Genomic DNA, 27,643 nt, shown 5'->3' with positions numbered 1-27,643 from the left:
TTTTTCAGAATGTTGGGCAAGCAGTTGTTTTCTGCAATAAACCTGCTGACTGATTTTAGTGGCCTTTTGAGTATAGATCCCCATCTCACTTTATCGCTGTGATAAAATATCAGCAAAAATGTATGCATTCTTTAATAGCCTCTAGAGAAAATAAACCTAAGACAAAATAACAACCATGATGATAAAAAGCATATGTTTTAGTATTTGGGGTATAATCATATGTATTTGCTGAGGAGACATTTTGTATTGAGTATTATAATGTTTATAAGTTAGTATGTATCTCTAGGTAAATATTTAGGATGATTAAAAAAAAAAAGTCTGTTCAGTGAATTGTTATTTCATCAACTGCCACCAATGGATCTTCTCTGTAAGGCTAACTTGGTATGTCACAAAAGAGTTTATCCTATGATTTGTAGCTATATATATATATATATATATATATATATATATATATAGTTTATATAGCTTATTTTTATTTATTTTTTTTACTTTTTTACATCTTTATTGGAGTATAATTGCTTTACAATGGTGTGTTAGTTTCTGCTTTATAACAAAATGAATTAGTTATACATATACATATGTTCCCATATCTCTTCCCTCTTGCGTCTCCCTCCCTCAATAATTTTAAGAGTAACATTTGGATAAATGAAAACATACATTCTGAGCTTCTTACTTTTTTTTTTTTTTTTTTTTTTTGCGGTACGCAGGCCTCTCATTGCTGTGGCCTCCCGCATTGCAGAGCACAGGCTCCGGACGCACAGGCTCAGCGGCCATGGCTCACGGGCCTAGCCGCTCCGCTGCATGTGGGATCTTCCCGGACCGGGACACGAGCCCACGTCCCCAGCATCAGCAGCTGGACTCTCAACCACTGCGCCAGCAGGGAAGCCCCTTAGTTTCTTACTTTTGACAATGTATCTATTAAGCTGTTCATCAGCAGAAGTGTCCCGTGAATGAAATAAATAATTTTTATAACTAAAAATATTAAAAGCTCTCAGTTAATTGATGTGAGAACTAAAACCTAATGGGTATTTCAAAAATAAAACAAACTGATATTCTTATAGTGTTCTATCTTCCAGAGAAGATTTTGATGAAGATATTTAGATGTTGATCATTTACAGCTACCTCTAAAATGTGAATTCTCACTTACAGGGATTGAAGTTCTACAACTAAATAAACACACTGGAGTGTGAATTTTTGATTAGGACCTATCATTGTTGATTATTTGTCTCTATGAGGTAGACTTAATTTAACTTACACACATCACTCTCTTCATAATGAATTTATTATAATTTTGAACTTTATTATCAGTAATTAATTTTGAACAGAAAATTATCATGAGGAAATCTAATAGCATAGATGAAAGATATTGAAATAAAGTTGTGTTTAGAGAAACCACAAACCGGGGGAAAAAAAGTTAACATAAAGTGTCAAGAAGGCTTTGCATGTACAAATAGGAAACAAAGAAGCACAACAAAAACAGCAACAAATATTTGATAATTAAAATATGGCCTCCAAAAATAAATAAATAAATAAGAATACAGTTGAGAATATCATTCTGAATATTAAATATACTATAAAAGAGAAAATAGATATAGAAAATAAAGATGATTATCCAGAAAGCTTCTGTATCTGAAGAACTGAAATTATTTTGAATGGTTTCAATCAAAAAAGTTTGCATTTCCTAAAATAAAATTGGTTATATTTTACTAACAATTTTTATTTTAGCATTAGAAGAAAACTGTGCATTTGTTTTTGGTTTTAGATGAAAATTTTAGAAAGCTTACAGGATTTTAAAGTAGTGTTTAAAGTAACATGTTAAAATGTAATGTTCTCAAAATTCCTTTTTGAGAACTTTATCATCTACCTATTGCTGTGTAATAGTTCACTCCAAATTAGTAGCTTACAGCAGAAACTATATTGTTAGTTCATGATTTTGCAAGTCAGCAGTTAAAGTTGAACACAGCTGGCTGGTTCTTTAGATCTTAGCAGAACTCCTGTATATGGCTGATATCAGCTACAGGTCAGCTTAGAGATTCTACATTTGAACATTGGTTGGGGCACATTAATCTTCCTCCATGTGAAGTCTCAAACCACCAACTGTGTTTAGGTACTGGTACAACTCTGAGGGAGACCAGAAGAGTGCTGCATTCCATTGACCAGACCAAAGGAAGTCACAAATCCAGCTTATATTAAAAGAATAGTAAACAAGATTAAAATACGGATAGGAAGAGCTTAAAACGGCCTTGCAAGTGATGAGGATAGAGGGAGGAATGAAGAACTATAGCCATTTCTGCAATATATCTTCTGCAATTAAGATTTAATTTTTATCTTATTGTACTTAGAGACTTTTAAAATATTACCTTATAAAAGTGAGAGAGTCAAATTATTTTTTTCCTCAAATTTGGAGACTATCCTCTTCAAATTGACTTAAATATTACCTTATTTTACTTCACAACCATGTAGGTTTGGTTTATATGTTTACGTGTGTATAGATGGATACTACATATCTATATAACTTCATCATTATAATTATTAGTGATGAAATGCATAGTGATACAACTATTTATCCCCTAGAATCTGGAACCTATTATTCATTATAAATATCTATCAAGTATTTGACACTGTTTCCAAGTGAACATTGCAACCATATTTAGCCAAAATTATTAATTCCTACCAATTTTTATGGAACAGTGCAGCTTAATTCATTTAATTTCTAAAATTAGTCAAAATAAACAGTAATATTTAAAATTAATATTAAAATTAATTGTTAAAAGTAATGAGACCGGTTAATAGCTAAAGGTCAATCCACAACCAGAGAGACAAGTTCATTTACTTTGACATTCATGACCCATAACAAAAGGTATAGTTTCTCAAGTCCCTGCCAAGTTGCAAAATCATTCTAAATAAATAAGACTGGTTTTGACAAAGGTTTATTTCATTCAGTTTGGCTGAATGAAACTACTCTTACATAGACATATTCTTCATCATGGAAAAATTACTTTTTCTCTGTTCTATTAGGAAGTGAATAATGATCAGGAAAACATTACATTTATATAGGGTGAAAATAAATGAAAAGGACAATGTTAAATTTCATTTGATTGCATGGAAATTAAATCACTAGTATTATTCCTCCATTTTCCAAATATTCACTTCACATACATGAACTCAAAGCAAAAAATATGAAACTTCTGGAGAGTAAAGAAAATCCAATCTAACTAATGAAGGAACACCAACCCTTAAATTTAAATTGGATTGTAAAAGTAATCATACCACTCTATAAAAGCCATTATCCCTATTACAAGCATACATTAGCTTCCCATATATGGTTAATTATGTCTATTCTCTTTCAATAGTATAATTCTGAAAATGATACACAAATTGAGAAAAAATGCATTAGGTATATAAGATTATATAGTTTGCATTTTCTATTTTATTTAATCACCAACATGCATGTGATAAAATTTATTTGTTCCTAATTGCTAATAAATGTCATAAATAATTCCACCCTAACTGCTGAACCAAGATGTTCACTTACAGTACTAAATTAAGAAATGCCTTAAAATAAAACACTGAAAAAATTATGATACTAAAACAACTGAAGAGTGTAATAAGTTTAACTGTTTTGCCATTAATTGTAATTATTCATCCTAAGTTTCAGAATACTATTGCTAAATAGTGAATTTGATTTATTTTCTTCAACAGTGCCACCGTATTTGCCATTCAAAAATCTCATAAAACTACAATGTAAACAAAAGGATGTGCCTGACAGCCTGGGATATAGACAGTAAACCTATGCAGATCAATGTGTTAAGAATTTTTGTTGTTCCTCATTTAATGCTTCTGGTAAGTGTGGATAATAAAAACACTTGGAGCCCTATTTGCACCTTTTCTGCTATTTCCGTCATTTTGCCTATGGGGGACTGTACTTTAGTTACTCATATTCCTCCACTGAAATGTGGACAACACTGTTTTATTTGGCCATTACAAATTACAGGCTCTCAGTCTCAAGAAGAATGTGTTTTTTTTTTTGGTGGGGATGGGATCACGGGCCATGGATGATGCGGCAGAGTCTGTTGGTAACCATTCCAAACAGATTTCTGCCGCATTTTTTTCTGTTATTTATTTTTCTCTATTGTTTTCCTGTTTTCAACCTCTATGATTTTTGCTCTGATGTTTATTATTTATTTATCCTACTTGCTTTGGGTTTATTTTGTTCTCCTTATCCTAGTTTCTTGAGGTAGAAAATTAGATTATTGAGATCTTTCCCCTTTTCTAATATAAGCCTTTAGTGCTATCAATTCCCCTCTTAGCACTACTTTAGGTGTTGCTTACATATATTTTAAGTCCATCTTCCTTCAATTCTACATATTTCTTTTATTTTCAGGCCACTATATATCTCTGCAATCTCAAGATTTGGAGATGAAGAGTTGCTTCATCTGGTTGTTGCTTGTTGTGGTGGTATCTTCACTTATTTGAGGTGGAGGCGGAGTACTTCCTGGGCTAGACATTTATTAGGTTAGGATCCCCACTGTATATTTCCTCCTCCAGCCACTCCAGTGTCTCAGGGCAGAGATGGAGGATTCAGACCCTGATGGGAAAAATAACTGCTCCTCTGTTGGCTTTTGTAAGCAGAGTTTGTGATTGATGGCTCTTACCAGTGATGCCAGGCTTGCCTAATCTTGTCAGAGAGAATCCTGACACCTACTTGGGGGTCTTCTGTTGCTAACTTGGGGACAGGAATGCCAAAGTTGGGGGTAAATGGAGCTTAATATATCCTCCCACTTTGATTCTCTTCCAGTAGTGTATTCTCACACCAGTTCTCCTTCCTCTTACCACCTGTCAGAGTTCTTTGGTTGTCTCCCACATTATTTAAGAGTATATAGTTTACAGAGTGAGAAAGAGGAGGAAGAAACTGGCCTACACCATATTGTCCAGACCAGAAGTCCCTTTTAGTTCCTTTCTTAAGTTTCAAGTCCTTTTCTATAAATCACTTTACTGTTTTGAGAACTTCCTTTAACTATTATTTAAGATTATATTTACTAGCAGCATACTTTCTTGGTTTTCCTTTGTCTGAAAGTGTCTTTATTTCCCTTCAATTCCTGAAGATATTTTAACCAGGTATAGAAATTGCAGTTGACGATTCTTTTCTTCTAACACTTGAAAAATGCTGTGTCATTTTCTTCTGGCTTCCATGATTTCAGATGAGAAATCAATTGTTATTCAATATAGTTGTTCCCTTTAAAGTAATGTCACGTGTCTCCAGCTTCTTTCCATATTTTTATTTTGTCTTACTTTTCAGAATTCTAATTATGATGTATTTTGGTGTGGATTTCTTTGAGTCTCCTATTTTGCTCAATCTCTTGAACCTGTACGTTTATAGCTCTCATCAAATTTGGAAAGTTTTCTGCTATTATGTCTTTGAATACTTCTTTAATTCTAATCTCTCCTCTTCCTCTAAGTTTCTATGATACAAAAATGAGTTATTTGCTTTTGTCCCACTAGTCCTTCAGACTGTTATTTCAGTCTGTTTTCTCTCTGTTGTTCAGATTAGGTGAATCTTATTGATCTGTCCTCAAATTCATTGCTTCTATCCTCTGTCATTTGCACTCTCCTATTGACTTCATCAAGCAACTTTGTTTTTGTTGTACTCTTCAGTTTTATAATTTCTGTTTGGCATTTTTTGACAGATATTTCTTTGCTGAGTTTTTTTTTTTTTTCCATCTGTTTGAAGAGAATTTGTAATTGCTTGTTAAAAATTTCTTATGATGGTTGTTTTAAAATATTTGATAAATAACTCCAACATCAAATTCATCTCCCTGTTGTTTTTTGCTGATTATTTTATTTTTCTCATTCAACTTGTGATTGTCCTGTTTCTTGGTATGAAGTGTAATTTTTATTTGCATTCTGGAAATATAAATTCTATTAAACTAAAAACTGTGGTGCCTATTTTTTTTAAGCTGGCAGTATCACTTGTTGAGGCATGACACTATAGCTGCTGGGTGTTTATGTTCAACTTCCCACTGGGCTCCACCAACACCACCCTGAAAAATGTGGGGTATTGACTCACACCATCTTGTTGCCTCCAACTTGGAGAGTGTGCTTACCTCTCCACTGGCCTCACAAACTTAAGGGAAAGGGGAATCAGATGACTGGCACATACCACCTTATTGTGCATGATAGAGTTGTAGCTGAGCACTTCATGATTCCTGCTGACAAAGGGGGGCAGGCAAACAAGTGTAAACAAGTCCCACCTTGTACCACCTTAGTCTGTCTCCTTCATAGCAGGTGGATGGTGGGCTTCCCAGTGGGCTTTGCTACTCTGGAATGGGAGGTGCTGAAGTTCCCAGGAGTCCTGACTCAAACTGCCTCACTCAGTGTCATTGTTACTTCATGGGTGCTGAGGTTTATCTATTCACTGGGCCCCATTGGTCCCAGGTGTGTGTGGAAAGTAGAATGATGATTAGTTTGGACCCTCATTGCTTTGTTAAGTCTCTTTGACACTAGGTGGTGATGGTAGAGGGAGTGTAATTGAGAGTGGAGATTAGCTCAATTTTGTACTGTCTTGTTAAGTTTCCTTGCTGCTGGGAGGGAGTAGAGGTTCAGCTTGCCAACAGACCCCATGGACAATATCTTGGTTGGGAAACTGGAGTACCAGCTACTTCCTCAAGACTGAATACAGGACACCAGCTTCTTTCTCATATTAACACTATCTCAGTAGAAGAATCAGAGCACTATGTCCTTCCATGGGCAGGGAAAACAAGATCAACTCCCTGTTGGGCCCCTTAAAACACTACCAAGTGGGGCAATCAGAGTGCTGCTGTCTGATCCTACAGAGCATGACACAGGATGGGGTGGAAGACCAGTTACCTGGTTCATCACTTGGAACCCACAGTATGGGATATAGGGGTGTGGGTGAGGGGTGGGTGGTAAGGGAATAGGGACAGTTATATATAGTAAGCAGCTAGCCCTCCCAAATATGTCTATATTCTAATCCCTAGAATCTGTAAGTATATTATATTATATGGCAAACAGGGTTTTGCAGATATAATTAAGGTTTTGGGCTCTCAATGGAGACATTATTTTAGATTATACAGGTGGGTCCAACATAATCACATGAGCCCTTAAAAATGGAGAACTTTCCCTGGCTAAGGTGAGTCAGCTGCAGTGGAAGAAGAAGAGAAATGCTGCAGATAGGAAATTCAGATATATTCCACTTGAGAAAGAATTAGATTTACAATTGCTGGATCTGAGATATAGGAGCATACATTTAAGGACCAGAGGCTCCTCTCCTAGTCTTTACAAACCACCTTTTTGCAGGAGAAGCCTCTTCACTAATCAGCCCAGCTAGAGGTTCCAGGGCCTCTCAGATCTCTTTTAGGCATGTGTCTTCCCTGAGCTTGGCATCTGCTTTTACTTTAGAATGTACAGCTACTTTTAACTATGTTAATTCCCCTGTAATGTTCACCCTCAGTAGCCTTTGGCTTCCATTTCTATTGAGTTACTATGCCTGTAATCTCTTGCTCCCTCCATAGCCTCCCTATAGAACTGCACACTCCCTGCTGCTCTAACGTCCATGGCACTACGACAGGTCTCCAACCTCTTAACCCAAACTACATTACTGTTCCCCAAGCAGTCCAGCTCAGGTGATATGTACAGTAACAAGTCCCTAGGGCAGACCCCAGAAAAATACAGAACACTGGATATAGGTTCCACTCTTTCCAGGAGGCAGGGATTGGGAGGTGTCCTTCCAACTGTGCTGCACCACACTGAGTTGGGGGATTGGCAAAGATGAACACACACATACACACACACACACAAACCCTTTTTAGTCAAATCCCTTCTTGGCTATGTGTTGACTTGGTGCTGAATCTTCTTTAAAGTTTTCTAGAGTTTTCAAAAATGTATTTTGGCCTATTTGGTTGTAACTTGTATCTCCATGGGGTAGTTAGGGTCTGGAGCTTCCTACTGTACCATATTGACATCACTTTTCTCCACATTTACTTATAAACACCAAAAAAGTCTCTCCATACATAGATATATGGCAACTATGTAGGCAAAAACAAACAAACAGAACAAAACAAGAAAAAAACAGAAATCTTGCTTCATGATTTGTTATATGAAAGAAAACCCAATCAGAAAAGGGTACTGATAAGGTGCTTTTGTACTTAATAGCTTATCATCCAACATATAAGATACAAAATTTTATTTAACAAATATAATTTCAAATATATTTTCTAAATAAGAGCTTTTATTTGCTTTTCCATGTAAATTTTCACATTCAGTATACTTTTTAAAATTAATTCTTTAAAATATCTTTGAATTTTATAAATTTAAAAGTTAAATATATTTTATGTAATTTTTAAACTTTTCATGAAGAATCATGTCTTTGATGTAAAGCAATTTTAGTTATAACTGTGCATATGACAATGTTAAAATAACATACAGAAAATCAAGGAGATATTTGTCTACTCATTTTGAACTTTTTGATGTCTACATTTACAGCTATATGATTTATTAAATTCTATCTTGATGAAATTAACAGACTCCTTATATATTTATAAATTTTGATACAGTTTTATACAACTTTTCAAATATATTTTGAAATTATATACTTTAATTTATAAAAAAGCAGATGTATGATTTACCTTATTAATCACTAAAAATTAGAATAGCATATGTTGGTGCTAAAAATAACATTCTAAATTTTATAATAGTTCCATCCCCTCATTTTACAGAAGGCAAAATTTGGTGCAGTGAGGTAAAAGTGTCTATCTCTGTTAGAGGAAGGGACAGGGGTACAAAAGCTGGAAGGCGAGTATAGAAATGGACTTAGAGCTAAAACGTGACTTTCAGTGAGGTGAATATCATCACCACTCCCAATTAGAAAGCAAAAATTTGTGAGAAAGATCGAAACATGGCAGTGTTTTTGTTTTCTTTCAAACAACATTTCAAACCATTGGAATAGTTTGCAGTATTTTTTTTTTTTCAGACCGCTGGAGTAGTTCACATTACTTTGACTTCAGTATGAGAATAGCCAAGATACCAATTAGACTCAGAACAAGTAAAGACCAAGCCCACTTTTAAACTACCCTGTATGTATTTCACTCTTAGTTAACCATGTTACACAAATAAAATTATAATGAATGTACCACAGGCAAATTAATCATAAAGTAATTAAGGAATGAGACACAATTAGTCTGGATAACTCCATTATCAGGTTGGTAGAAAATTTGGAGGGCTTGAAATAAAGGTGAGAGTTGAGGACAAATAACCATTTTTACTGTTTTGAAAGTGTAAACTATAGGAGAGATGTATTCTCTAGTTACCAGGGTTTCATAAATTAGCATTAGGTAAGGAACACTGCCATGTTTACATAATTCCATCATTGCTCCTCAGATTGAAATATCAAATTGAGACATCTGAATAGGAAAATTAAACTTCACCTCCTGGTGCTCATGAGGATTTATCTCTCATTTACGATACAACACATTCTTCTTCTCAATTCATCTTTCCAATAACACTTTATGAAAATGTTGGTTAGATAAATATTCAAGATTTATGTTATGAGTATGTAAATTCTATTCAAAATGTAACCATAGAGCAAAGTATGATTACTTCTATTTCCATGAAATATGCTTATTTTCTTGGTACAAATAATTATTTTGTTTCAGTTCATTTATTTAGTTTTACGTTTCTATCACAATTTCTATTCCAAACTCTCCAACTGCCTCACATTCCTCTACTATGTTGAGATACATAGATAACATATAAAATTTATCTTCCTAACGAAACATCTTCCAAGTCATATAACTGACTTCAATTTCAATGGATTATTTCATATATCCTGTATACAGCTGTCATCTTATCTGTCCTGTCCTGGGGATCCCCTTTATCTCTTTATTCTGTTTATTGTAACTTATATCTCCTATTTTCTTTGTTTACTTCTTCATTTGGGGCATACACATCATCCAGTAATTTCCTAAAGAAAGTGTCTCAAAGTCACTTTTCTGAGAGTCTGAATGTCTGAAAATGTATTTATTCTACACTCACAGTTGATTGGTAGTTTGGGCAGAGGATCATGTTTCAAAATAATGAAGGATCTTAAAACAAAGACATTTGACCCTGTTTCAGACACTGTGTTGATACACTCATTAGTGCTTCAAAGGGTAATGTAATGTTCAATTTGTTTTCTTAAATGCCCTCTTTTACTGAAATATGGAACATGATATGAGATGGAGCAAGGGAGCTGTCAGTGAGATCAGCTAAGAGGTTGTTTTTGTAATCCCAGTTGAGAGAGGATAGTATTCCTGGACTAAGGTAAGAACAGTGTTGGAAATCTGGGCATTGATTTTAAACAGGGTAAAGTAAAGAAATGAGGAATAACTTTTTAATCTGGCTGGGAACAACTGTAACAATCAGTGAGCTGTGGAAAATGACCAGTGAAGCAGGTCTGGAGTTTTCTCTGTTTTCAGACCCCATCTGCACTCAAGTAAGATAATCTTACAAAACTTCACCCCAACGAATGCAGTTAGAGTGGATTTACACTGTAGCTGACTTTGGTTTTGCAAATTTCCAAAGTGTCAAAAAATTCCTTGTGAATACCAAATTCTCCTCAAAATTGAATTACCCACTTCTCTGTAGTATAGTGTAGAAAAACCCAAACAAACATTAAGAAGACCTACACAAATTAACTTACTTATTCTCTCAAAGGCCATCTTTTTAATGTATCCTTAAATGTTTAAGTCTATAATAATATATTATCCATCAATATGTCTTAGAATGCTTAGGAGGAGAGAGTATAATAAGTCACATAAGGTGCCTGGCACATATTAAATTGCAATAAAACTTATACATACTATACCTCATAACCCATACTATTTAATGTATACTAAATATTTTTGCAAGGATGGAAATAATGTGCATGAATCACATCCTAATGCCTTCACATAGTAGTTACAAATACATATTGTCATGCTATATACATAAATCATCAATAGTTATATATGCCTATGAGTAAAGTATGGAATTGGGATCTGATGGACCTATTAGCTGTGATATTTTATAGAATATATAGAAATATTTATCTTTGAAAGAAAAGAGATGAACTACACTTGCTTTATTCATATAAACATATAATGTAATAGTCATCTTTAAAACTGAATTAGCTTATTCTCGTATAATATACTCTCTTATACTCCATAATTTACCACACCACATGAAGATCTTTATTTACAAACATCTAGCCAGATGCACTGCAAATAACATGATAATGGTTGAGCAATATGCTCTCAGGGTGTCATAATTTTTTGAAAGCTATGTTGACCTTTCCAAGCCACTAGGGTATCGTTTAGTGTAATAAGTGCTAGTTTCCTAAGTGGTATCCCAGTGACCTAAAAGATTTTTCCCAGCTTCTAAAAGTGCTGCTTAGTCTCCATGGTGTAGCTTACACAGTGGGAAAATGTGGTTCATTATCTCACAAACATATATTGCAGGCAAAGAACTTAATAATCACAATGACATTTTTGGCTTAATTTAAACTAGATAACAATAAAAAGTGTTTCTAAAAATAAAGTGATCTTCACCTGCAGAAAGCCAATTTTTATAATCCAATATTTTCTTTTTTACTGAACTTTGTCAAAAAAAAGCATTCATCCACACCTTATTTTAGGACTCCTTTTAAGATGTAAATGAGTATCAGAACAGGGAGTCTATCTCCGGCTAATTTCTTTAGTGCACTCAGAATGATGATTTTCATTTTCTCCTATTGCTCTCTAAGGCCCTTTTCTGGTTCTTCAAACTGATGTTTTGTTGTTGTCAAGCTTGAATGGCAATGGAACATATTTTTTAGTTCAATGAATTTGTATCTAGGCAAGTTCCTAACTGCCTTACATAAACAGCTTCTTTGATTTTTCTATAAAAAAATTCTTATACAAATCACTGCCTCTACAAAGAATAAAATTTAGATTTCTCTGAATGATAGGAAAAAAAGAGTGATGGAATGAATAGCCTATTATATACAACATATTCCCATAACACTGTAGACATATCATCCTTTCTTTTCCCTTGTGCATCATAAATATGAGTAACCGATTTAAAAGAGAGAGGAAATCACTTCTTTCTCTTTCTCATTCCTAATCTGAGATCAGAAATACCTTTTCAGAGTTATGATCATGTCTGAAACCACTACTTTAGAGATGGAAGGTTAGTTATTATGTTGAGAACTTCAACTTAATGTGTGGTATATTTCCACAAAGAGTATTAGTGGATGAGGAAGCAAGAATGTATTAGCCTTTGTGAAAAAAAAGAGTGGGAAGATAGTGGGCAGAAGCTTCTTTCTACTGAAGTCCCATAAACATTATTTTATTTTTACAAATTTATGTAGGAAATTTCGGTTGCAGAATCAAATTCATTATGACCTATTTTCTTCTCAGTTTTATCAAAGGAAAAACATGAATTCTACTGCAGGGAACAGAGTAGTGTATTCCCAACTTTAATGCAGCTACGGAAATCACATGGATATCTTACCAAAATGTAGATTCTGATTTGGTAGGTTTTGAGTAGGGCTTCAGACTCCGTGTTTCTAAGAAGCTATTGGGGAATGCTGATGCGCCTGCTATATGGACAACATTTTGAGTAGCAAGAGAGTAGAAAATGGAGTTATTCCTTTTTTATCATCAGCAGATTTTCAGAGATGCTTGAGAAGTTACATGATTAATGCCTAGTTACTTATCAGTATAGTTCTTTAGTTAAACTGAAAACCAAACAATAATTTATTGCAGAGAAAGGATTATAGAATGGAGATTCTGCTACTACAATAACTGTCATCTTATTCTGTCATGTTTTAGATTTATGACAAAACCGCATGTATCAAACACAGCCTAGAAATTTTGGGAAGAAAGTAGTTTGAGTATGGAGACAGTGTGGAGTATGATGAGAGATATAGGGCATCCCATAGAGGTTTACAACTGCCTTAACACTTAATAAACAAAAGGATATACTTATTATTATGTAAAAATGAATGTGTTAATGTTCATTGATTTTATAAAATTCCACAAAAAATAGGAAAGTTTATTTATTAACATGAAATGAAACCAGATATAATTTTCATTGCATATCTAATAGATTGAACCCTATAACCATACCTATGTGCAAGAAATGTTATTTTAGAATAAATGCTTGTTGACTTGACTATTTTACACTTTCTATACAAACAGTTACATCACAAATGTTTTAGTAAATAAAATATTAGTAGCCAGTTATTTCATTTATTATATGATTGCTACAAGTATATAGTTATAAGTTGCAAGTATCACATTATGACTATGACAACACAACTGAGTGTATTCCACTTGAATAAAATGATCATTTTTTTCTATACCAAGATTTGAACAAGTAATATTATACTTGTTTTAGTAACAAAATCTACTTTCTCTGTATATTTAAATTATTTCTAACAGTACTACATTAGAAAAAATTCCTGTTTATTTGGAATTTAATAGACTTAAGGTCTTTGCAAGAAATCTGAGTAGATTATAAATTTGGAACTTATAGTGTGCTAGAGAGCCTTTTTTAAAAGGAACACTTTCCGTCACACAGTATATAATCAGTATTTCTTTTGCATTTGAAAGGAAGGGTGAAGAGCTATTATTTCAGTGCAAGTTCTATAAATAGAGAATTTGGTAATGAGAGGAACACATGTTACTTAGAGTAAAAATAACATATACACATGAAATGTGTGTGAATGTTACATGTAAATTTATAGAACAGAACTCAGGAAACAAATGGTGAAGCTGGGATTAGAAGTAATGATAATATAGCAAACATGGTTTATACTTTACAATAAATAGTAAAATGTTCAGCTATGTTGCAGTAGTAAGAATAGAAAAAAGGAAAAAGATTTAAGAGGTTTAGCACAAGAATAGTTTATTTCTTACTCTTATGTGGTCTGCATGCATTAAGGTAGCCTGGCCCCTACAGTATATAAACCTTCTACATAACAGATTACAGAGGCTGCCATGGTAGAGAACAAGAAAGGTAAAAAAGGCAAAAAAAAATCTGTCTTATTCACAAGGCATCTCTTTTTCTTTTTTAATATTATAAGCTTTAGTTGATTCTTATTTTGCTTTATTTTGTTACCTTTTTATTTAGGGCATCTCTTTGATTCCTTCTTCCCACACATAGAACACACACATCTCCTCCTTAAAGGAAATAATCAAAGTCTTATCTTGTCAGTGATTGGTCTGCAGCCATTCTAAAATGCCAGTGGGAAGATATTTTTGAAGCACTCCTACTCTAGGTCTGGAGGTGGGGTTCATGACAAGATCTGACAGTTAGTTCTCTCAGAAGTCCTTATTGTCCTGGTTCCTGATTGTTTTGTTCTTGGGATTATCTATAGCTTGTATTTCTTGTCTACATGTCAGGCAGGTAATGGGAAAGGTGCCTTCCTGTAGATTTCTCAGCTCAGTTCCTACAGGAAGAAGCTTAGGGACCAAAGGTTTTTTGTTTGTGTGTTTGTTTTTCTTCTTTGAAAATCTCAAACAGTTAAAGTTTTCTAGTCCAATATCTTGCCAGCAAAATTTCCTTAAAATTTTAGTTGCCTTCTCGTCTATTATGTTCCAGGATTTTCCATGTGCTAATTACCACACCCAAAGTTCTTTTGAGACATATTTCTAAAATCTGCTATATTTCTTGGAGATTTCACTTCCTTGCTGCATCTGATCCCCTCTCAATTAATGGAAGCTACCTGGAATCTATTATGATGAACATTTAACCTGCGCCACATTTTTGAGAAATTTTACTGGGATTTTTTGTTCAGAGTCTTTGTAAAATCATGTTATCACCTGGGCTTTTAACACTGGCTGACTTTTCCTACTCTTGTCAGTAGTTTAACCTTTGACAAGTTTTGCTTGCAAGAGTGTTTAACTTAGTATCTGATATCTGTGTTCCTGGAAAACAGTTTGGGTTGAAGAAATCCCCCCAGACTTTGGTGTAATGGAAAAGAAAGCCTGGCTGCCAAGAACACCCTTCCCCTTACGACTTAGTATAAGACTTATGGTAACCCATCACACACACATACACACACACAGAGACACACACACCTTGTTTACTTATGCAAAACAAGGCCAGAATCTCCAAATCCCATTATTTGCCTCATGAAAGAGTAGTAGTGGAGTTTTTTGTCATCACCCATGAATCAACACAAAGTGCTTGTTTAAGTGACTTAACCAAACTTTAGTTAAGTTTCTCTCTTCATAAGACCCTGAACACTGACCGACCCTTAGTCAGAGGTAGCATACAGCCTATCCTTAAGAACTTTTTCAAAAATGTGAGAATCTGCTGATCCCAGAGAAAAGCATTTCCTGATGCATTGTGCTCCCACACTTGGTTCTTTTTATCCTTGTTTATTCCTCCTGATAAAAAGAAAGCCCTTTTCTGCCCCACTTTTGAGATGTTTGCAGATCTTCTGGTTGGAATGTTCTGAGTCCCCTTCCAACAATTGCAATAGTCCCTTTCCTGCCTCTTGCAATAAACCTTACGAATAAACTCTGAAATTGCTTCTATTTGAACACTTACAAATTGAACAGTCATTTTTAGAGACTGTCACTTTCTTCTGAGACCTTGATAAATGCAAGCCATAGCTATGTTCACAAACTTTTACCATGTTTCTAACTTCCTCCCCTAGAGCTGCAAGTTCAGGAGGCAAAGAATTTCCTTTCCAGATGATTTCAAGCAATAATTTCCCACGTGTTTTGCTACTGCTAATATGACTCTCCATCTCTTTATGCTTAGATATCAGTTTCCTTACTTTCCCCAGCCCAACTACTAAGCCAGGACCATACAGTTAAGTTTATATTTTTGTTTGCTTATTTTTTCGGCAGCATTTCACTCAGGGTCCACTTTCTATTTTAGTCAGCATAATGTTAGGCATGCTATAGAATCAACACCCCACAGAAATTAGAAATTAAATGTTTTAGTGTTTGTTCATTCAGAGTTCACTAAAGGCAACTCTGCTCCACCTTCAAGTGCATTTGGAGAAATGACTCCTCAACCAGGAACAGACACACATCACCTCAATTCACAGCCTACCAGCCAGAAGTAGTCACATGATGCCAACCCAACCACAGTGAGAACTCGAAATATGAGTGAGTATGGATATTTGGGGGCAACTAGCTCTCTCAGCTGTGTGGCAAAAAGGAGAAGAGACATAAGGCCTACCTTACAAAGTGACTTCAAGCTAATTGATGATATAATATCAGTTCAATTAACATATACATATCCTACCCAAGAACAGGGTTTGTTAGGGTGGCAGAGCCCAGTAGTTGCATAAAAGTTAAACCTTTATTGTCAGCGTTTCAATTCCTCCTCCAAACGACATGTTTATAATCAACATTCTTTCACTAGTTATTCTAATTTTATTCACTGTAGCATTCCTTACATTAATTGAAAGAAAAGTCCTAGGCTATATTCAACTCCAAAAAGGGCCAAATGCCATCAGCCTCTATGGATTATTGCAGTCCATTGCTGGTGTAGTCAAATTATTTATTGAATAACCATATGACCATCAATATCATCAATTTCTATATTTGTTATTGTACCAATTCTAGCTTAAACCTGGCTTTCCCAATATGAATTCCTCTTCCCCTATCCTAACCACTAATCAGTACAAAGCTAGGTGTACTATTCATGCTAGCTATATCAAGCCTAGCCGTTTACTCTATCATCTGATCTGGATAAGCTTCAAATTCAAAATATACACTTATCAGAGCTCTATGGGCAGTAGCCCAGACAATCTCATATGAAGTAATATTAGCAGTTATTCTCTTATCAGTCCTACAAATAAATGGACAATTTACATTTTCAACATTAATTATAACACAGGAACACCTAAAACTAATTTTCCCATCCTGACCCCTAGCCATAATATGAGTTATCTCTAATCTCACAGAAACCAACAAGCCCCATTTGCTTTAACAGAAGGTGAATCAGAACTCATATCTGGCTTCAATGTAGAATACATAGCACGGCCATTCACCATGTTCTTAGCAGAGTATGCCAACATCATCATAATAAAAATGTCCACAACAATCGTATTTTTAGGAGCATTTCATAACCCTTACATATCAGAATTACACACAATATCCTCATTAAAACACTTCTTCTAACAATCTTCTTTGTATGAATACTAACACCCTACCCATGATTTTCATATGATCAACTTATACATCTCTTATGAAAAAAAAATTTACCACTAACACTAGCCTTATGTATGTGACATGTTTCACTATCAATCATCATATCAAGCATTCCACCACAAACATAAGAAATATGTCTGACAAAAGAGTTACATTGATAGACTAAATAAAAGTGGTTTAAACCCTCTTATTTCTATAATTATACAAATTGAATATTGAATTCAAAATTCTTCCTGCCACCACATTACACCACATTCTACAGCAAGGTCAGCTAAATAAGCTATCAAACCCATACCCCGAAAATGTTAATTTATATCCTTCCCATACTAATAAACCTATTGATTTTACTATCGTTCTACTGACTATCATCTCAGGAACGATAATTGAACTAACAAGCTCACACTGGTTATTAATCTGAATTGGATTTGAAATAAACATACCAGATATTAGCCCTATTCTAATAAAATAAAATAAAATAATTAACCCACAAGCTATAGAAGTATCCACCAAATATTTTCTAACACAAGCCACCACATATATACTACCTATAATGGTTATTATTGCTAATTTAATATACTCCAGGCAATGAACAATTGCAAAAATTTTTAATCCAACAGCATCCACCATCATAATAATAATCTTTGTCATAAAATCAGGACTTTCCCTATTTCACTTCTGAATGCCTGAAGTTATACAAGGCATTCCACTAACAGCAGGCCTAACTCTATTAACTCATATTTTGAAATATTCAGGACATTTCATATTAAGGGACATATACTGCCTTCCACAAATGATAACAAAACATATGTTACATGAATTATTTTCCATTTTGAAATACAAAACCTCTGAATCTAAGTGTAGCCTCTGGGTAAAACACATTTAGAATCTGTGGTTGAATCCCATTGAAATCCATCTCAAAGCCCAGTCATTGCTACTGCCTTCTCTGTGAGACTAATATGGGACCTCTGTTAAATGATCATGGAAAAAAAAATATACACAGAGCTGAAGCTAAAAATGTGAGGACCAACTTTTCTGAGGTGGAGCCAACCTTTCTGGGTAAAATCAAAGTGGTTTTAATATATTGTTTCCGAACTAAGAACCATTTCACTTTGCCTCTTGTGTTATATTTTATTTTCAAACAAAATATATGTTGTTCTGTCTTGCTTGGGGATGAGCACAAGAAAACACTGTTAAAGGTAAGTTTAATCCAATTCATGAAAAATGAGAATATCAGTATATTGTGACATTATAATTTAAAAATCCAAGTTTATGAATGATTAATGTCTTGCAATTTAAAACTAAAATGGTAAACTTAAAATGATAACATTATATGATAAAGTTTTAAACAAGCATAGATTTTGTTCAGTCAATTCTAAATTAACAGCATGTTAGGAAGTGCATTTTATTTCTATTTCTCCATCCTAATATTTTGAGTTCCTTTGAAGTCATCAGTCAGACTTCATGTTCTCCCAGATTTAAAAGCTGCAAAAGAAAGATACAGTTCCTATTTTACTCGTTCTTTATTCTGAAACATTTCACATTTCCAAAGTTCCCAACTCCAAAGTCCCTACCCTGCTCTAAATTGGGTTCTACTTGATCTGAGTCCTCACTATCTCAGACACTATGTTTTCTACCACACACATCATGTTGTGAATGGCTCTTAACCTTATTGGCCTGAGTATCTTCCTGTAAAATGCAAAACATTCTCATGCTTCAGATCCACTGCTTTTAATAATACCTCTGCTTCAACTCACTTTCTCAAGACATGCACATGCTTCCTGATCCCATTAAGGTCTCTGCATAATGGCCAACTCATCAGAAATGCCTCTGGGGACCAAAGATGTGATAGATCTCCACATTTCTCTCTGACTAAAATTGCTCTGTTTTCAGTTAGTACTTTAACACTACTTAATAATAGAGAATGCTTTTGACTCTCATTTTCTGTCTTCCCAAAGAATGTCAACTCCATGAGTGCAAAGATTTTTTGATATATTCTGATATAACTTCAGTTACTAGAAAAGCCTATTACATACTGGACACTCAAGATCTGTATATATCATCTTCAGTGCCTTGAAAAGTACCTGCTATATAGTAGACATTCACTATATATTTGTTGATCCAGTGAGTTAACTAATTAATTTGTCTTAAAGAAACACATTTGAAATAACATCTAGTATATGCACATAATCAATACAAGATCATCCAAAAAATAATTATTTTGGTTGCTTTACTTAAATCCACTTACCTCAATCTCATAACAACAATAAAAGGTAGATAGTATTACTCTCCCTGCTCTATAAATGTGAGAACTAAGGCTTAGAGAAGTAAAGTGATATAGCCACTGGCACAGACTGAGAAAGTAGCTGCATTCTTGAATTAGCTAAGGTAGAGATAGATGATAGATTGATGGTAGATGGATCAATGATAGATAAATAGATAGATAGATCAATAGATACATACACACATACATAGACCATATAAGCATACATTGTCTTGTCAATGCACAAATATAACAAGACTTTTTTTGTTTAAAAACAAATAGGATAATTCTGAGTCAAGGTATAATATAAAGTTTACCAGATATTGTCATACAGAAGTTACAAATAAGACTCAGAACTTTTGTTGTTGTTAATTTTACAATCATCTGAAAACACAGGGTAAACAAATATAAGAGCAATACTGTGCTACATTATAATTCTAAGAGGAATAGAGGAAGCCTTAAATTTAGGCTCAACAAAATATTATAGATGAGGTAATCAAAGCTCAATAGAAAAGGTGATGTGAAGAGCCTTGAGGGTCTGAGATGTTCCTCTCTGTGCAAGCTGATTAGTAGGCTGACCATATTTTCATGGATGCTTAGGGAAGAAAACAAACTTGGGTTAGAGAACAAGTACAGTTGATTACTCAGAGCAATGTCAATAGCCAGAGTATCATTATTTTTGTACTCATTTCCTGAAACCCCATGTTCCACACATGACTCAAAGAGGGATGGATGACATCTGCACACACTATGTTGAGGCAGAGAAGAAGATCACAGAACTAGAGCACCAGAATATTTTTTAGTGGCCAGTAAGTGTGGTTGCACTTTGCTCCAGTGGGAGACAGTGTCTTTAATGTAATGAACCATAAGAAGACCTGTCTTTTGGAAGCAACACTATCTCTATCTTCCAAGCTATAAACAAACCTGCCATTTGGGAGACACCATCTCTGTATTCCAAAGTGGTGACTATACAAACATTCTTGAAAGATAGTTCAGAAAAAAAGGGTAGTCAGTGCCTTGTTTCCAAGATTTGCAAACATGTGAGAAATACCAATAGAAGGCTGTCTACAAACAGAGCTCAGTATCTGAATTGCTTATATTCTTTGTTTTGACTATAGTCTCCCTCACTAACCATGACAGAATGGGCAACATGCCTTTAGTTTTGTTTAGCATTGTAATAAAAAGAGAAATAATTCAGGTCAGGAAAAGACTTTCCCTAGTTTCCCTTAACACCCACTTTCAATATCATATTTTTCAGATTTAGGTTATATGATGTTTCCAATCAGTAGTGCATTAGAACTACCTCATACCACATTATGAGTCAATTATTAAATGTTCAAGAATTACACATGACAACTGTTAAATATAGCCATTGTTAAAATTAAATTATATAAATTTATAATTATTGTTATATTTAAAAGGCAATAAATATGAAAATACTCAAAACATATCACTTGCTAGTTATTTTGAAACATTTACCATTAAATATGCTTTTTAGTTTATATATATGTGTGTATATATATATACTGTATCTTCATGGTGGAAATACTGTATAATGGCATGCTACTGTATTTCCTTTCCTGTTATGGTTGAATTATGTCCCCCTAAATTATATATTGAAATTCTAACACCTGGAACCTATGAATGCGACCATATTTGGAAATAAGGGTGATGAGGTCATACTGGGTTACAAAGAGCTCTAACCCAAGGCCTGGTATTCTTATAAAGAGAGGAAAATCTGGACACAACAACACAGAGAAGGGAAATGCCATGTGACAAAGGAGGTAGAGATTGGAGCGATGCATCTATAAGCCAAAGAATGTTAAGGATAACTGTCAAGCACCAGAAGTAGGTAGAGGGAAGAAAGGATCCTCTCCTCCAGATATCAGAGAGAGCATGGCCCTGCCAAAACCTTGATTTTAAACTTCTATCTTCTAGAACTGTGAGAGAATAAATGTCTCTTGTTTGGGGGTACTTTGTTACAGCAGATGTAAGAAATTAATACACTTCCCAACTCCTCATTCACTAAGGTCCCATTTGTAGCTTGAAATTGGCCATGGTGGGAATATTTACCACACGGGAAATAAACAGTATTACAAATTAGAGATTGATTTAATGCTGATGCTGAAAGAAGTTTTAGTTTAATGAATACAATTTGTATGAGGGTTAGAAATAGTTAACCAGTAGATCATAGATAAGATTTAATGGCAACGTATTTATTGGGATAAAACCAGATTGGGATGCAGATCCATTTGTTAAACCATAGTAGAATTGAAATCATAAGTTAGCTATAGCAAAAATCAAATATTCTCTGATAATTAGTTGACCATATCCAATTTACCATAAATACCATTCCCCCATGATCTGAACACGAGCACTTTACATGGAATGATGGTGAAGAACCACTTCAAATTATCAGTGACTTTTTGATGTGTGAAGTGAAAAATATGTAATGGGGATTATTAGAGCCTTGTTAAAGAATATATGATGTTTCTCCCCAAGTCATCTTTCCGTGTTCAAAGTCATCTGAGAGCAGAAACTGACCACGAGTCATCTGGGATATGCAAATACTAGATGGGTAAGCGGGCAAGTTGAAAGGAGAAAAGATAGATCACCTTAGAGGATTTTTTAAAAAATCACCATCCCTGGGCCTCAACCTAGACTTATCAAATCGGAATAAGGGAAGTAGAGTGGCATGAATTAAAATATGTCAAAGGTTCACCCAGTGATTATGATAAATATTCAGAACCAGCAAGTACTCAGATCAATACTTTTTATATTTTTTTCCTCTAATTAGGAGATTCCACACTTCCAAATTTCCCCTGCTGATTCTTTTTCTTTTGTCCAATGCTTTTAGGGAGAATGACATAACCACTTTCTATTGACAGTGATCCTGTGCTATGTGTGTAGCCAGAAGGGCTGATATATTTTTAATGTTCTCAGTTTCCTAGTTTGGATCTGCAGCTGGTATTCACAAAGGTTAGTATTATTGACTTTTATTCAAAGAGTCACCTTAATCTGGCTGAAAGCAAGACAGAGGCATTCTACCTGCCTCTATTTCCAAGCAGGCCTGTACTTGCTGCTTTGTTTTTTTCCTTGTATTTTAGAACATGTCTGTACATCAATCATCTACCATTAAGCTTTCCACTTGACTTCACTGTATAACCCCTGCTTTCTGTAACATTATCAATTATGCATTAGCTAGCAGTATTTAATATTAGAAGACTGGCTCCATTTTAATATATGTTGCCAATTTTTCCTTGTCATTTAACCACAAATATGATGCTCATGACGAAGTCACACCAAAAAAGCCAGTATTACAGCCATTAAAATAAAACTATTTCATTAATATAACTACTTGACAAATGGAAGTTGATAGTTAATTTGAAGCATACTATATACTCATCACTGAAAATATTAGATAGATTTATGGCTTTAGTTTGCCTCTTTGGGAGTTAATTATGTAATCATAGGATGGGGCAAAGAATTCAGTGATTATTTTCAGATCTTTATTACCTGTGAAAATTCCAGGCTTAATGATCTGTTTCTGTCATGCTGGCTGGTTGGTGATATCAGAGTCGTTTAACTTGATCATCCATCCAAAATACTGTGCTGACTCTGAAAATTAAACACTAACCAACATCCTCATCTGCAGGTGCCTTATTTGTACTGTAACGTGAACGACATAGATGGGACAAAATATTTTTTCAAATAAATCTATACTATGAAAAAATAGTACATGTACAATTATCTCTATTATTGAGATTTAGGAAAACAGAAGTACTACAATATATTGTGATATGGTGTAAAGCTTTTGAAAGGAGGAGCCATTTTAAATAACACAGAAAGAAAAGTAGTGAAGAAGGCAGAAAATATTAAGGGGCACTAAACTATCAGATGCTACTGAGTTACATAATTAATATACAGTAAATAATGTAGGTTGTATTTCAAGAAACACATCTTACATTCTTTTGGGAAACCTCAACCATGTTGTCCAAATGAGAACCAATTTTATGCGTTGAATTGTGTCATGCCAAAATTCATACACTGAATTCCTAATTTCCAGTACTTCAGAATGTGACCTTATTTGGAGATTGGGTATTTACAGAAGTGATCAAGTTAAAATGAGGTGATAGCTATCCCTATAAAAAGGGGAACGTTTGAGAGAGACATGAACACATGGATAATGCCATGTGAAGAGACACAGGGGAAAGATGGCCTGGTATAAGCAAAGGTGAGAGCCCTGGAACAAATCTATTCCTCACAGCCCTCATAAGGAATCAACCATGCTGACCCCTTAATTTCAGACTTCTGGCCTGGCCTCCAAAAGTTGGAGACAATATATTCCTGTTGTTTAAGCCAGTCAGTTTGTGGTCATTTGTTATGGCATCCTTAGCTAAATAATACCACCACCCTCTTCCTACGTGATTCTGCTGCCTTGATGAAAGTGTTTGGACTATGATTGGTACCTGTCCCATGCTGTACACCATACAGTCTCACTTTCCTAACCAGTGTTAGGGACTGGGTGAATAACCTAAACCAAAGGCCAGTTCGAGTCTTTTCATGGAGATATTTAAATTGGAATTCGGAGAATAATGCCCTTACTCTTGGATGAAAAATATGAGCCCAGGAGCTGCTGGTTGCCCTTGTTTCTCTCCATGGAGAAAACCAATCAGCATAAATAGAAAATGAATGTGACACGTAGAGAGGAATAATGACAAAAAGCAGAAAAAGGCAAGAATCACTGGTTGTACTTCTCAAATATACACCCCTCCAAACTTTCCTGATTATATGAGGCAACAGGGAAAATTTTTATTTTTTGTTTTGCTAATTACTCTCTGTTTGATATTGTGCAAATTTCTTAAACTGAACCTAAATTCTCATCAGTAAAATGGTATTGATATTAGTTACCTTTTGATATTTTCAAAAGGTCAAGTTAATCATTTGTAAAGTTCCTGGCACATAATACATATTGGATTAAATAAATGTTTTTTAATATTAAATTCATCAATGTCTGAACAAAACTAATAATTGATTAATAATCATGGTGCACCCTAAGATTGGAGGTCTAGAATCTTGTCTTATTGTTACACCATAGCCTCAGGCAAAACATACTTTTCACCCTTACCTTGTTACCTTATCTGTCTGCTGTGTCTGTATCTTATTTAGTGGGTATGCTTTTCCCTTGATTTTATCTAGGCATCTCCCTGCCCCAGGTTAAGTCCCTGCTGTCTTCAGCATTCAGTGCCTCTCATTCATTCAAGTCCCTGCTGCTTGAATTCTTTCTCAAAGTGTCCTGCCTTATTTCTGCTTGTTTGTGATCCACATCATAATGGGCATTGTCGAAATATATGGTCAATACCTGGCAAGCCATCAACAAAATCACCTGAGTTGAAACCTCGTTTTTTTCTAAGTTGTTGGCTGCCTTACAAACACATTCATCCTATGACAAGAGGAAAAATAAATGTGATGGCAATAGGTCAGCAACTAATTTACTTATGTTTCATAAAAGCAGCTATTTAAGTGAGTTCAATTACAGAAATTAAAAAAGAACTGGTTGATAATAGATCACCCTAAGTGTCCTAGAATCTGTTTTTTAATATTTTGCTACCTTATCTACATAATATTATTCCTGTAATAAAGTTGCTTAATGTAGGTTCTAAGGTAATTCCATGATCAATTTCTACACAGGAGGTCATTTTGCTTTGTATGCATGGCCTTTCATATTGTTTCACCTGAGCTGAACCTGTAGTTGTTTACACATCACTGCTCTTTAGCCATACCTAGAGGCCATATTACATAGATGTTTAAGAGATAATAGAAATGAATCATTAAATGAAATTTAAATTCACTTTAGGATGAAAAATAAGCAAATAAAAATATTTTCCAAAGGACAAATTTGATGCTATTCCATTTCTTAAAAGAAATCCTTCACATTTACATTGTTAGTAGGAATGATTTTACTAATGTTTCTAGATAGCAATAAGCTTTGACAAGATGCAAAAGGATGCATGTTATATTGTTGTTTACAAATGTTGAGTTTGTAATGTAATAAAAGTAATAAAATTAAACTTTACCTAATCTTGGTAACTTGTAAAAAATATAGAGTAAGTTCATTTCTTTCAAAATTTATCATTTTGTTAACACAGGTTATACTTACAGATATTTCTGCATACATCAAATTTCCTCCTGAATAAATATTTAATTACTCATTAGAATTATCCTAGCAAATGTTATTTGTGCCAGGCTCTAGAATAATAATGAACAATAAAAATTAATATTATAGGCAAATAAGCACTGCTTTACAAGGAGAATTAAATCCTGGTAGGAGAGAGTGCAGGGTGCTTTAGGGACATATAGAGGTAGCTAATAGAGCCTTCAGGGATAAATCACATATTTTATCCTATAGAAGAAACCCAAAGTTTGTATCTTCTAACCTCTAAAACACACACTCCCACACCCACATCCACACCCCACATACCACATACATGTGCTCATACTCACAAAAGTCACCAAAAAAACAGTTCAATATTTACATATCAGAAAAGCACAAACTTTTTGAGACTAGAAGAATAAGTAATCATATTGGGGACTGATTCTTTTAGCAGGATGTAGATAAAGAATATAAATAAAACTAATTAGGCAGAAGTGACTTCTTAGATTCTTAATTTTCTTTTTCAGGAGAAAGATACAATTTCTTGAACTCTGCTCCAGACCACAAGGATACAAGGAACAAACACACATACACACACACAGAAACACATACACACACACCACACATCTATTTTGGATCTTCCTGCACCTCTTCATTTTCTGTTCTGAAGCATCTAGAAGTAACAAAAAATGTCAGAACCTCAAAGATATTCATTCTCCTTATTGTCTCAGTCTAAGACTCTTCCTCAACTTAACCTATATTAATGAGGTTGAAAATTGACCCAAAAAACAGACATTGCAGGGTTGGAAATTAAGTGGCAGTGACAGAGTCTAAATAAAAAATCTCTGGACTAGAGAGATAGCAAGAGCTTTAGATGGAAGAACACATATGTGGGGTTTGGGAAATGTCAGAGCAAGGAAAAGCATTAGAAAATATTCCATGACAACACCAATAATCAGAGAAAGTTCAAAACATGATTTAAATGTTCTAGAGTGAATTGCCTGAATGGATCATGGGCAAAATTAAGAGAAATAAATACCTATAAGTAAATATTAAAGAGTACATGTTGGTGATAATCAAAACTTCCTACTGGAACCATAAAAATAGAAGTTCTGATTAAAATGTGATGTGGTTTAAATATACCACAGGTCATATAAAAAAAAAGAATTTAGAAAACTGAAATTAGTAAATGAGAATTTAATACAACTCATACGAATGTTTTAAGGACATAAGTAAAAGACTAACATAATAATAGAAATTACGGGACTATCAGCAGAAAAATGAAAACTAGATAGGAGGACAAATGGGAATTGTAACCAGAAAGAACAATAACTGAAATGAAATTTTCACCGGGTTTGTGTGGTAAGCAGAATAACAATGCCCCCACCAAAATTTAAAAAAAAAAAATAATAATATGTCTATACCCTAATCTGAAGAATCTATGAATGTTAGATTACATAGAAATTGGGAATTGAGGTTTCAGATAAAGAATGAAGTTCCTGATAAAATGACCTTTAAATGGAGAGATTATCCTGGATTATCCAAGGGTGCCCAATGTAATCATAAGGATCCTTAAAATCGAAATCAAGAGACAGAAGAGAAGTCTTAAGTGATGTAATATGAAAGCTCAAACTGCCTTTTCCGGCTTTGAAGTTGGAGGAAGACCATGAACCAAGAAATGGGGCAGCCTTTAAAAGCTCGACTAAAAGCTGGAAGACATAAGGAAACAGATTCTCCTTTGAAACTCTGGAAAGGAATGCAGCCCTGTAGACACCTAGACTGTAGCCCATTGAGACCTGTGTCACACTCCTGACCCACAGATCTGTATGAAAACAAATTCAAGTTGTTTTAAGTCACCCAGCCTGTGGTGATTTGTAAAATTAGAAATATCTAGCACTATATAAATAACAATTTCAAGAATTAAAATTAGCAGGTTAAGTTTTAACACAGGTAAGTTCTAACTATTATAGCAAATGTTTTAAGGACTTAGAGGAGAAAAGAGACATGGGGAATCTCAGTAAAAGAATGAAAACTATA

The sequence above is a fragment of the Orcinus orca genome, chromosome 5, assembly GCF_937001465.1.
Source record: "Orcinus orca chromosome 5, mOrcOrc1.1, whole genome shotgun sequence".
Taxonomy (NCBI): domain Eukaryota; kingdom Metazoa; phylum Chordata; class Mammalia; order Artiodactyla; family Delphinidae; genus Orcinus; species Orcinus orca.
This window is presented reverse-complemented; position numbering follows the sequence as displayed.